Raw genomic sequence first — 13,780 nt, forward strand, 5'->3', positions numbered from 1 at the left:
AATTGATAATTATTTATGATTTGATCTATATTTTTACTGATGCAGGATGCTTCAATCAGGATGAGACAATTAAAGTAGGAAGAATCATGTTGGGCCGGAGGAACATGTCAGAAGATTGGACGTCGAGTTGAAGGATCGGTCGACGTATCGATAGAAGGCTTCGGGCCATGGATTCGAGCATCGGGCCAAGAAAAGCTGATATTGCACCGAGGATATTGGAGTTGTGGAGTCAACTGGCCGATTGAGCAATAGGCCACAAGAAAGGACGATGCGCCGAAGAATCTGACGAAGCATTGAGGGACCAATGACATGCCAGACAACATGATTCAATGCTTAGTATTAATGTCTAGATTGAAATGTGTTTTATATGTGCAAGATTAACTACAATAGCAAGGCATGAAGCAAAATGAAGTCCCAAAGTCAAGGACGCGATTTCATTAGGAGTTCGAGAGTTCGTCGGAAGTCCGGACGTTCGTTGGAAGTTCTATCGGAACTAGCTGAAAAGTCTCGGAGCTTGCTAAAGAAGCTCATTGGAACTCGCCAAGAAGATCGTTGTGAAGTCCAGGAGTTTGCTGGGAGTCCGCTGAAACATTGCCGAGAGATTGTCGGAAGATCGCCGGAAGAAACCAAGACTTACAGACTTGTTTAGCTTAGAATATATCTTAGGAATCGTAGTTAGCACATAATTGGGATTAGATTTGGGCCAACCCAATTAAGGACCAGTTGGGCCCATGTAAGAACTGTGTTGGGCCTAATGAAAAGGCCCAAACAGTGTCGCAAGAGGTGACACCGTCGTGGCACAGTCTCTGAGACTGTGTCAGGCGATGGTATCGCCCAAACATAGCCTCTGAGAGGTTGTAGGCATTGGTACCGCCAGTCTGGGTGGTGGTACCGCCCAGCGTCAGGTGGTTGTACCGCCAAACTGGGTGGTGGTACCGCTCAGTGCAGTGTTAGTGTCAGACTGACACTAGCAGTGGTACCGCCCAGCATAGGCGGTGGTACCGCCTGGACCCAAGAAACCCCAGATGAGATGTTTTCAGACTCCAAGTTTGAATCAACTTGAAGCCTATAAATACCCCTCTCATCCCTGGTTAACAGACACAAGCACATAGTATTTAAAAGTTAGAAAATGCTGTTGCAATCACTAGAGAAATCCCCTCCTATAGTCTAAGTTTAGAATTCTGTTTAGGAGGAGTGTGTGCTTGTAAGGGTTGTCTCCTAAACCCGGTAAAAGGAGAAGAGGGGTGTAAGAAGGAGGTTGATCTTCGCCTATTAAAGGAAGATCGATAGTGGATGCCGGTGGCCTCGACAGAAGAGGAATCGGCGAAGTGGATGTAGGTCATGACGACCGAACCACTCTAAAATCTGGTTTACATTTCTTTGAGCAATTTACTTTAACTGCAAACCTTCTTGCTTGCTCTTTACATTCACTACTCTCTTACATATGCTTTCAAAGTTATTACCTTTAATAAACGATTTTTTGTCGGAAATGATTTTATCGTAAGAAGGTTTTTTAAACCGACGTTATTTTACCGTTGCACTAATTCACCCCCCCTTTTAGTGTCGCTCTTGATCCTAACAACCTATTGGTATAATCTTGAGTTCTTGAGCCTTAAAGTGTTGTAAAAGTAAAGAGTTCTCCTCATTCATCTCTTAGCCTTATAACCATCCAAGAAAGAGGAGTGAGATTATAAGGGTTGTCTCCTAAGCCTGACAAAAGGAGAAAGAGCTGTAAAAGGTGGTTGGCCTTCGCCTATTGAAGGAAGGCATTTATTGGACGTCGGAGACCTTGTCGGAGGAGGAATCCGAAAGTGGATGTATGTCACGTTGACCGAACCACTCTAAATTCTGGTTTGCTTTTTATTCGTGCAATTTAATTTAACTACAAATCATTTCATAGCAAACTACTTCTCCTCCTCATCTTGCTTATGCTCACATATGTTTCAAGTTGCTATCTTTCCGATTCAGTTTTCATCGAACGTATGAAATATTTTTTACGAAAATCGAAGAATTTTCTACTGCACTAATTCACCCCCCCTCTTAGTGTCGCTCTTGATCCTAACAATCTAATCTATATATTGAGAAAAGTGTGTAGGATTAACTATGATAGCAGTAAGACATAAAGTAGGGTTTGTGTCGGAGTCAAGATCGAGATCTTATTGGGAGTTGGCGAGTTTGACGGAAGTCCAGATGTTCGTTAGAAGTTCTGTCGGAACCAACCGAGAAGTCCAGGAGCTTGCCAAAGAAGCTTGTCAGAACTCACTAAGAAGATCGTCATGAAGTCTAGGAGCTTACCGGGAGTCCACTGGAACATTGCCGAGAGTTCGTCGGATATTCGCCGGAAGTACGTTGGAAGAGCAATTGACACACCGGAACAAGTAGCACTGTAATTATGTCTTAGTTATTATACTTAGAGACTAAATTAAGTTAGGATTGGGAGGTGATCCCAGTAACTTAATTAGGGGCCAACTGGGCCCTTAACAAGGTTGAATTGGGCCGAATAGAGCACCCAATTCAGCCCCTAAATTCCTGGTCGGCGGTGGCACTGCTTGGAAAGTAGTGCCCCCCAGGATTTCTGGGTGGTGGTACCGCTGGCAGTTGTTGCTGCCAGTGGTGGTACCGCCCTTGTCAAGCGGTGGTACCGCCAGAGCTCGATCTCCGAGTTTTGTCATGCGGTGGTACCGCCTAGACTGGTCGGTGGTACTGCCCAGTGTCAGTTGTTAGGCGGTGGTACCACCCAGTAATGGTGGTGGTACCGCCAAGACCCTAGAAATCTGGGATTAGACACTTTTTGGCTCCATTTTTGAAGCCATTGGGGCCTATGAAAACCCTACCATTTTCTGCATGAAAGGGCATGAAAGCATTGAGATAATCTGGAGTTGTTGGGGTGTAAAAGTGTTGTAAATAAGTGCTAGAGTTCTCCTCCTCCATTTCTAAGTTTTGAGATCATTTAAGAGAGGTGTGAGACTTGTAAGGGTTCTCTCCTAAACCCATGAAAAGGAGAAAGCGCTGCAAGAGGTGGTTGGTCTTCGCTTATTGAAGAAAGTGTTGAATCTCAGATTTTGATGATGAAACCAATTGATAAGTATATATGATTTAATCTATATTTTGAGTGACACAGGATGCTTCGATCAGGATGAGACAATTAAATCAGGAAGAATCATATTTTGATAGAGAAAATTATGTCAGAAGATTGGACGTCGAGCTGGAGGATCGGTCGACATATCGACAGAAGGCTTCGGGCCATGGATTCGGGCATTAGGCCAAGAAGAGCAGATATTGTGCCAAGGATATCAGAGTTACAGAGTCAACTGGCCGATTAGGTAATAGGCCACAAGAGAGGACGATGCGCCGAAGAATCGGACGAAGCGTCGAGGGACCAATGACATGCCAGATAACATGATTCATGTTTAGTATTAATTGTCTAGATCGAAGTATGTTTTTACATGTGTAGGATTAAACTACGATAGCAAGGAATAAAGCAAAATAAAGTCCCAAAGTCAAGGACGTGATTTCATTGGGAGTTCGAGAGTTCGTCGGAAGTCCAATCGTTCATCGGAAGTTCTGTAGGAACCAACTGAGAAGTCTAGTAGCTTGCTAAAGAAGCTCATGGGAACTCGTCAAGAAGATCGTCGTGAAGTCCAGGAGCTTGCTGGGAGTCCACCGGAACATTACTGAGAGTTTATCGGAAGTTTGTTAGAAGCTCGCCGAAAGAAACTAGTCTTACGAACTTGTTTAGCTTAGAATATGTCTTAGGAGACGTAGTTAGCACGTAATTGGGTTTGGATTTGGGTCAACCCAATTGGGGGCTAGTTGGGCCCATGTAAGAACTGTGTTGTGTTAGGATCGAGAGCACTAAGAGGGGGGGGGGGGTGAATTAGTGCAGCGGAAATCTTACAGCGATTAAAAACCAAAAGCTGCGTTCGTTCAAAAACTATTATGATGCAAAAGCAAATTCTCAGTTTGTATCTAAGTGCAGTTTGCGTCTAAGCGCAGATTGCGTCTAAGCGCAGTTTTGCGTCTAAGCGCAGTTTACGTCTAAACTCAGATTTACGTCTAAACGCAGTTTTACGTCTAAACGCAGTTTACGTCTAAACGCAGATTTACGTCTAAACGCAGATTTACGTCTAAACGCAGTTTTACGTCTAAACGCAGATTTACGTCTAAACTCAGATTTACGTCTTAAACTCAGATTTACGTCTAAACGCAGATTTACGTCTAAACGCAGTTTTACGTTTAGACGCAGATTTACGTCTAAACTTTGAAACTTGTTTGTATACTCGCAGAAGGCAGTATGCAGTTGAAATCAAGACGTAAACGTGAACTGAGATCTGATGATTGAGCGAGGAAAGCCGATTTACGTTTGAATGCAGTTTTACGTCTAAATGTTGAAACTCGTTCGTAAAATTGTAGAGGACAGTTTGCAGTTATCAATAGGATCAAAATGTAAGTGTAAACTGCAAAGAAGCTCGTTCGTAAAAGCACGGAAGACAGTTCTGCAGAATCAAACGTAAACGTAAACTGTAATGTATGAAAATACGAATTTACGTCTGAATGCAGATTCGGAAGAACAGCACTTAGAACTTGTTCGTGAAAGCGCAGAGAGCAGTAGTAATGAAGGAGGTTTGCAGTAATGATAAAGTGCTCGAGAATAAATGCAAACCAGAGATTTAGAGTGGTTCGGTCAGCCTTGACCTACTCCACTTTTGGCTTCCTCCACCGACGAGGTTGCCGACGTCAACTAGGGGCCTTCCTTCAATAGGCGAAGGCCAAACTGCCCTTTTACAATTTCTCTCCTTTTGACAGGCTCAGGAGACAACCTTTACAGACCTTTCTCTCCTCACTTTACAACTGAAAACTTGAAGAACAGAAGGAGGAAACTTAAAGGCTTTACAACACTTTTGAGCTCTTAGAATCACAGAAAAGATCAAGATTTCAGTGTGGGTCTGTATCTTTTCAGTGCTGAATGGGTGGGGTATTTATAGGCCCCAACCCAATTCAAAATTCGAGCTCAAAACGATCAAATCGATCAAATCCCAGAATTCTGGGATCAGGCGGTTGCACCTCTTGACTGGAGAGGTGGCACCGCCTGGCAGAGCTCGAAGACTGAGCTCAGGCGATTGCTCCTCTCTGCTAGAGCTCGAAGACTGAGCTCGATGGTTGCATCGCCTGGCAGAGCTCGAAGACTGAGCTCGGTGGTTGCACCGCCTGGCAGAGCTCGAAGTCTGAGCTCGGTGGTTGCATCACCTGGCAGAGCTCGAAACTGAGCTCAGGCTGATGCACCTCTCTGCCAGAGCTCGAAGACTGAGCTCGGTGGTTGCATCACCTGCCAGAGCTCGAGACTGAGCTCAGGCTGATGCACCTCTCTGCCAGAGCTCGAAGACTGAGCTCGGTGGTTGCATCGCCTGGCAGAGCTCGAAACTTGAGCTCTGGCGGTGCTACCTCTTGACAGAGGAGGTTGCACCGCCCAGTCTAGCTCGAAGACTGAGCTCTGGGCGGTTGCACCTCTTGGCTGGGGCGGTTGCACCTCCCAGCCTCGCAGCCCTGGCGGTTGCACCTCCTGGCTGGGGCGGTTGCACCTCCCAACCTCACAGCCCTGGCGGTTGCACCTCCTGGCTGAGGCGGTTGCACCTCCTGGTGCAATCAGGGTCCGAATGGTTCGCTCCATTCGGCCCAATTTGAATCTTTTCAGGGGCCCAATTGCCCCAAGATTAAGCTAATGGGATCACCTCCCATTTTCAAGCTTAATCATCATGCTAACTACGATTAACTCTAAGACAACTTCTGCAGCTTTGCTCCAATGCGTCAATCGCTTCTTCCGGCGAGTTTCCGGCCAACTTCCGTCGATCATCCGATAAACCCTCGGTGATCCTTCTGCGGACATCCGGCATACTCCTGGACTTTGCGACGATCCACTTGGCGAGTTCCGACGAGCTTCGCTTGGCAAGCTTCTGGACTTCTCGGATCTGTTCTCGCTGAACCTCCGATGACCGTCCGAACTTCCGTCGAACTCTCGAACTCCCAACGTGATCATGATCTTGACTCCGGCGCAACACCTGCTGCTTGTCTTACTCTCATCGTAGTTAATCCTGCACACTTATCTCAACACATAGATTAGATAACAAATGACAATTGACTTCATCATCAAAATCCGAGATTCAACATGTTGGGCCTAATGAAAAGCCCAAACAGTGACCCAAGAAGTGGCACCGTCGTGGCACAGTCTCCGAGACTATGTCAAGCGGTGGTACCGCTAGTCTGAGCGATGGTACCGCCCTTGATAGGGTGCCAGGTGGTGGTACCGCCAGTCTGGGCGGTGGTACCGCCTAGTGGTAGGTTGCCAGGCGGTGGTATTACCAGACTGGGTGGTGGTACCGCCCAGTACAGTGTCAATGTTAGACTGACACTAGCAGTGGTACCGCCTAGCACAAGTGGTGGTACCGCTCGTACCCAGGAAACCCGGGGTGAGATGTTTTTAGGCTCTAAGTTTGAATCAATTTGAAGCTTATAAATACCCCTCTCATCCCTGGTTAATAGACACAAGCACAGAGTATTTAAAAGTGAGAAAACACTATTGCAATCACTAGAGAAATCCCCTCCTATAGTCTAAGTTTAGAATTCTGTTTAGGAGGAGTGTGTGCTTGTAAGAGTTGTCTCTTAAGCCCAGTAAAAGGAAAAGAGGTGTGTAAGAAGGAGGTTTATCTTCGCCTATTAAAGGAAGATCAATAGTGGATGTCGCTGGCCTCAACGGAAGAGGAATCAAAGGAGTGGATGTAGGTCACGACGATCGAACCACTATAAATCAGTTTGCATTTTTGTTTTGTTATTCATCTTAATTGCAAACTGCCTTCCTTGCTTTACATCAACTACACCTCCGTATGCTTTCAATTTAAAGATCTCTCCGAAATGATTTTCTTTGGAAATGGATTTAATCGCAATGAAGTTTCTAACCGACGTAATTTTTATCGCTGCACTAATTCACCCCCCCTCTCAGTGCTGACCTCATTCCTAACAGGAAGGCCTTTAGTAGACACCAGTGACCTCGACGGAGGAGGAATCCGAAAGTGGATGTAGGTCACAAAGATCGAACCACTCTAAATTCTGGTTTGCTTTTCAATTTGTACAAGTTTCATTACTGCAAGCTACATTACCTTCTTGTTGCCTTCTCTACACGCACATACGCTTTCAAGTTAAACTCCTTATGAAATGATTTTCGTCGGAATCGATTTTAATCGAAATGTAGACTTTTGAAATCGTGAAAATTTTTCGCTGCACTAATTTACCACCCATCTTAGTGCCGCTCTTGATCCTAACAATTGGTATCAAAGCAAGGTTCACTCTTGTTTAGTTTAAAACCCAAGAGAGATGACATTTACTAGCAACCAAGAGGGTCATTCAATTACACGTCCGCCTATGTTCAATGAGACGGATTACACATATTGAAAGACTAGAATGAGGATCTTCCTAATTTCAATGGATTTTGAGCTTTGGAACGTTGTTGAAAATGGTTTTTAAAAGTCTTCTCTTCCAATGAACGATAGGAATGAGTTAGAGAAGAAGACTTTCACTTTAAATGCCAAGGCTATGAATGCTTTGTTTTGTGCATTAGATAAAAATGAGTTTAATCGAGTGTCGATTTGTGAAACGACTTTTGATATTTGGTACATACTTGAAGTGACTCATGAAGGCACTAGTAGAGTGAATGAGTCGAAAATTAATCTTTTAGTGAACACTTATGAGTTATTTCGGATGAAACCGAGTGAGACCATTGGAGATATGTACACCCGATTTATGGATATCGTTAATGGTCTAAAAGGACTTGGTAAAGGTTTCTCGGATTTTGAACTAGTTAATAAAGTTTTAAGATCCCTTCCAAAGAGTTGGGACCCTAAAGTCACAGCTATTCAAGAGGCCAAAGAGTTAAATAAGTTTTCTCTCGAAGAACTAATTGGGTCACTAATGACCTATGATATGACTTATAATGCTAATGAAGAGTTTGAGAACAACCTTCCAAAGGACAGGAATGATATGACACTAAGAACTCAAGAAGACCACTTGAAAAAAAATTCAAATGATGAGGATCTTGATGATGACTTGACACTCTTAACAAGAAAGTTTAAAAAATTTATAAAAATGAATAAATTTAAAAATGACACTAAAAATAAATTTGAACCCAAGAAAGATAAAATAATATGCTACGAATGCAAGAAGCCAGGACACTACAAGAGCAAATGTCCCCAAGCCAAGAATAGGATACCAAATAAGAAAGCTCTCAAAGCAACATGAGATGACTCAAGTGCATCCGAAGAAGAGGAGCCAACCAACACCGAGCAAGTTGCTCACTATGCACTAATGACTATTGGAGATGAGATAACAAGTTCAATTGATGCAAATTTGTCATTTGATGAACTATTAAATACTTTTCATGATTTATTTGATGAATACAAATCAATTAGTAAAAAATATAAATTATTAAAAAAAGAGCATGATTCTCTTGTTAGTAATTACAATAGATTAAAAGTTGAGCATAATGATAGTTTAGCTCCATGTACAAAATTCCATGATGTAGAAACACTTAGAAAGGAAAACTTGCTACTCAAAGAAACCTTAGAAAAATTTGTGGTTGGTAGCAAGTCCTTGTTAGTCCTTGAACATGATCCTTGCCAATAAGGGTCACATTCATAAAAGAAGTGGAATCAGATTTGTAAGTAGCTCTCACTAAAATCTAACCACCTTTGTTAAAGGCCCTATCTTATATATTTCACCTCAAAATAAATGTAACTTTTGTTAAAAAGTTGGATATATAGCTTATCATTATGCATTTAAGAAGTGTAGTCCACACAAATTGATACCATCACAAGCTAGGAGCAAGAGATAGTACCTTGATAGTGGATGCTCAAGGCATATGATCGAAGATCCATCTTAATTCTCTAAGCTCAATAGCCTAGATAAAGGATATGTCACCTTCGGAGACAACAATAAGGGTAAAATCATTGGAAAAGGAACTATAGGTAACATATCCAACTTTTTTATTGAAGATGTGTTGTTAGTTGATGGCTTAAAGCATAACCTTTTGAGCATTAGTCAATTATGTGATAAATGATATACTGTTAGATTTGAATCTAATGTTTGTATTATAGAAAAACTATACAAAAACACATCTATGATTGCTATAAAACAAAATAATATATATACTATCGACATTAATGATCTTTGTAATGAATTATGTTTTTCGATTTTAAATGATGATGCTTGACTTTGGCATAGGAGATTAGGTCATGCTAGCATGAAACTAATCTCTCAAATTTTATATAAAGAACTTATAAGAGGAATTCCTCATATCAAGTTTGTCAAAGATAATGTGTGTGATGTATGTTAACCAGGAAAACAAATAAAAGGTAGCTTCAAACCTAAGAACCAAATAAGCACCTCTAGACCTTTGCAATTGATCCATATAGACTTGTTCGGACTAATTTTTATATCAAGCCTAAGAGGTAGCAAATACTCGTTTGTCATCGTGGATGATTATAGCAGATACACATGGACTTATTTTTTGACACACAAAAGTGAATGCTTTAGGTATTTCTCCAAGTTTCGTAAACTTGTTCAAAATGAAAAGGGTTTTATGATTTTGTCAATTCGAAGTGATCATGATGGTGAATTTCAAAACCATGATTTCTAAGAATTTTATGAATCTAATGGATACAATCACAACTTCTCTACTCCAAGAAATCATCAACAAAATGGAGTAGTAGAAAGAAAAAATAGAAATATACAAGAAATGATAAGAACCATGTTGAATGAACATAGCTTACCCAAATATTTTTGGGCCGAAGATGTAAACACGACATGATATGTCATGAATAGAGTTCTAGTAAGACCCTTACTCACCAAAACTTCTTATAAGTTGTAGAACAACGAAAAACCTAATGTTTCATATTTTAAAGTTTTTGGGTGTAAGTGTTTTATCTTGAATGAAAAAGATGCCTTAGGAAAATTTGATGCTAAATCCGATGAAGAAAATTTTCCTAGCTATTCTTCTATTTCTAAAGCATTTCGTATCTTTAATAAAATAACTTTGATTATAGAAAAATCTATTCATGTTGTTTTTAATAAAGTTTCCGAAGTTAAGAAAAATGATTTTGATGATGATGTTAATTTTGATGCTTTGAATTTAAATGAAACCCTTTCTCCATCTAGCAACTTGGATGCATCTACTTTCGAAACATCCTTACCCAAGGATTGAAAATATATAGATGCTCATCCTAAGGAGCTAATCATAGGAGACATCTAAGGGGGTTCAAACTCGTTCATCTCTTAAGAATTTTTGTGCAAATGCCGCATTTCTCTCCCAAATTGAACTTAAATGCATTGATGAGCCCTTGAAAGATGATTCATGGGTCATCACAATACAAGATGAGTTAAATCAATTTGAGAGAAATGAGGTGTGGAAGCTGTTCTTAGGCCAAATGACCATTTAGTTATTGGTACTAAATGAGTCTTTAGAAACAAGCAAGAAGAATTTGGTATCGTGGTTAGAAACAAGGCTAGATTAGTGGTCAAAGGTTTCAACTAAGAAGAAGGGATCGATTATGAAGAGACATTCACTCCTGTGGCACGATCAGAAGCCATAAGGATGCTCCTAGCCTATGCTAGTAGTAATAATTTTAAGTTGTTTCAAATGGATGTTAAAAGTACTTTTCTTAATGACTTTATTTCAGAAGTTTATGTTGAACAACCTCCCGGATTTGAGAATGATAATCTCCCTAATCATGTGTTTAAATTGACTAAAGCTCTCTATAGTTTAATACAAGCCCTAAGGGCTTGGTATGAGAGACTTAGCTCTTTTATTATTTTAAATAATTTCTCTAAAGGCAAGGTCGATATTACATTATTTATAAAAAAATTTAAAAATAATTTTCTTATTGTTCAAATTTATGTTGATGATATTATTTTCGGTTCCACGAATGAATCTCTATGTGAGTCATTTGCTAAAAGTATGAGTCTTGAATTTGAAATGAGTTTGATGGGGTAATTAACTTTTTTTTTAGGCTTACAAATCAAATAACTAAGTAATGATATTTTTCTTGGTCAAACAAAATATGATTTAGATTTGCTAAAAAGGTTTAAAATGGATAGCTCAAAGGCTATCAACACTCCTATGAGCACCTCCACTAAGTTAGACATTGATGAAAGTGGAGAAAGCTTTGATAAAAAAACTTATAGGGGTATGACAGGAAGTTTACTATACCTTATCGTAACTAGACCAGACATCATGTTTAGTGTAGGACTTTGTGCTAGGTTTCAATCAAATCCTAACATATCTTATCTTAAAACAGTTAAGAGAATACTTAGATATCTTAAAGGAACTACAAATCTAGGATTATGGTATCAAAAATCCAAGAACTTTGAACTAATTGCTTATGCTGATGCGAATTTTGCTGGATGTAGATTAGATAGAAAAAGCACATTCAGAACATGTCAATTTTTAGGACACGCACTTGTTTCTTGGTCTTCTAAGAAATAAAATTCGGTTGCACTATCTACAACTGAAGCTGAGTACATTGCAGCTATTGCATATTGTGCACAAATTGTGTGGATGAAAAATACTTTAGAGGATTATAAGATTCATCTTAAAAACATTCCTATAAAATATGATAACACAAGTGTAATATGTTTAACAAAAAATCCCATTCAACACTCTAGAACTAAACATATTGATATTAGGCATCACTTTATACATGATCATGTTAATAATCGTGATGTAATCTTAGAATTTATTAATACAAAACATCAATTAGCCGATATCTTTACAAAACCTTTAAGTGAAGAACAATATGATTTTATTAAAAGAGAGTTAGGAATGTTAATTTGTCCAAATGTATGAATTTGATGTATATCTTTTCCAGACCATCTTTTTGTATTTCATAAATGGAGCTTTCATGAACTTATTTCATTTTTCTCTTCTTTGGTATCAAGTTTACTTCATACCCTTGCTCCATTACTTAATGATTTTTGATACACTCAATCACTTCATGGATTTCATTGACAAATGCATCTCTCATGGATTTATCTTTTGTGAATTTTTAATGAGAAATGGATTTGATGTGATGCTCCTCTTATTACGAAGGTTTATTCATGGAATTTCTTTTATCCTTCATATGATGATTCTTTCACATGAATTCTTTCTTAATAAAGGAAGAATTTTTATGTTTTTTTTATGAGATGAACACTTGCAAGAGTGAGGAGTTAATTTCATATGAATATCTTAATCCTTATGAAAATTGAAGTATGATTTAATGAAACTTTTTTTTATCGTTTTTGACTTGATTCAAATCATTTCATAAAGTTGGTTCTTAATAGATGGGGGGGGGGGGGGGGGGGAGGGAGAAGTTGATGGAAGCTATATCTTTAAATGTTTATAACTTTTAATGTGAGAACTTTTGAATGATACCATGTCATGAATGCTTGAAATATGATTGTTATCGTCAAATACAAATTGAAATGTGGCATGAATTTTTACCACACTTGCATTGTTGAATCGTTCTCCTTTTTGTTGATGACAAAGGGGGAGAAATAATACCAAAATGTGGTAAATTGATGACAAATGTATGCGATATATTTCATCATATATACTTGAAATATTTGCTTGATAAATTTCCTTCATTATGATAAGATATCTAGAGCTTAACTTGCTATTTTACAATTAATATCTTACCATAGAATGATGAATTGCTATCTTTGTTATCTTTCATATTTGAAATATCATACTTGAAAATGGATTTCATGCTTGAGATTCAATAATGGATGTCATACTTGAAAATATCAATTGGTTTCATCATCAAAATATGAGATTCAACAAGTACTCCACTCTTTGATACCAAAATTATAGGTCTGGAGGTTCCAGATCTAACACAACTGGTCATCAGGAGTGGTAGCAAACCTTATCAGGACTATTGAGTGTCAATAGAGGATCATCCACTCTTGATGTCATAAGAGGAATATCCCATATGCTCTTACTCAAACAAATCCCTAGCTAGGGTCATTCGGATTGAGAGAGAAAGAGTTCTTTGGGAGAATCTGATCAGAGCGAGACTCAAGTAGAAATCATATGGGTCTGACAACACCATGCTCCGTATATAGTCTTTGAGATATTAGATGATGAGAGACTATGGATACATAGTCAATGAGAACAGATAGGTCCAATGGATTGGATTCCCTTGTATTGTTTGGGGACTACAGCGTAGTGACCAAGTATATCCATAGTTGATGAGGTATAAGATAATAATTCATTAAGCCAAAAGGAGTTCTGATAGGTATGACTTACGACCAACTTGATATTGGGCCTAGAGGGTCACACATATATGGTAGGCATTGCGATGAGTAGAGATTCAGATATGAGATATTCGTCGGAGCCCCAATCTTATTGGATATCCAATAAGCACTAGAATTATTGGATCCTATGTATGAGATCCAATAAGAGTCATTGAGAGATTATTGGATAGGACTTTGTTTTTAATGTTCTTCTACTACACATGTGATGTCACACTCATATTTCCCTATAGTGGTATCAAAGCCAAGTTGTTCGTGTGAAAGATTAGTTTTGAACTGCATTGTTATGTTCTGGAGAAGTTTTTGATGAAAAAATCGTTGACGCAAAAGCGAGAAAGAGCAATAACTATTGCTGCCCTTGCTGCCATCTACGTGCATGCAACCGCTTGCAACGGTAGCCGCAAGGGTAGTTGCTGTAGGCAGGTAGCACAGCATTGGCGCACGCACA

This window comes from Musa acuminata, chromosome BXJ3-4 (genome assembly GCF_036884655.1).
Source record: "Musa acuminata AAA Group cultivar baxijiao chromosome BXJ3-4, Cavendish_Baxijiao_AAA, whole genome shotgun sequence".
NCBI classification, from domain to species: Eukaryota; Viridiplantae; Streptophyta; class Magnoliopsida; order Zingiberales; family Musaceae; genus Musa; species Musa acuminata.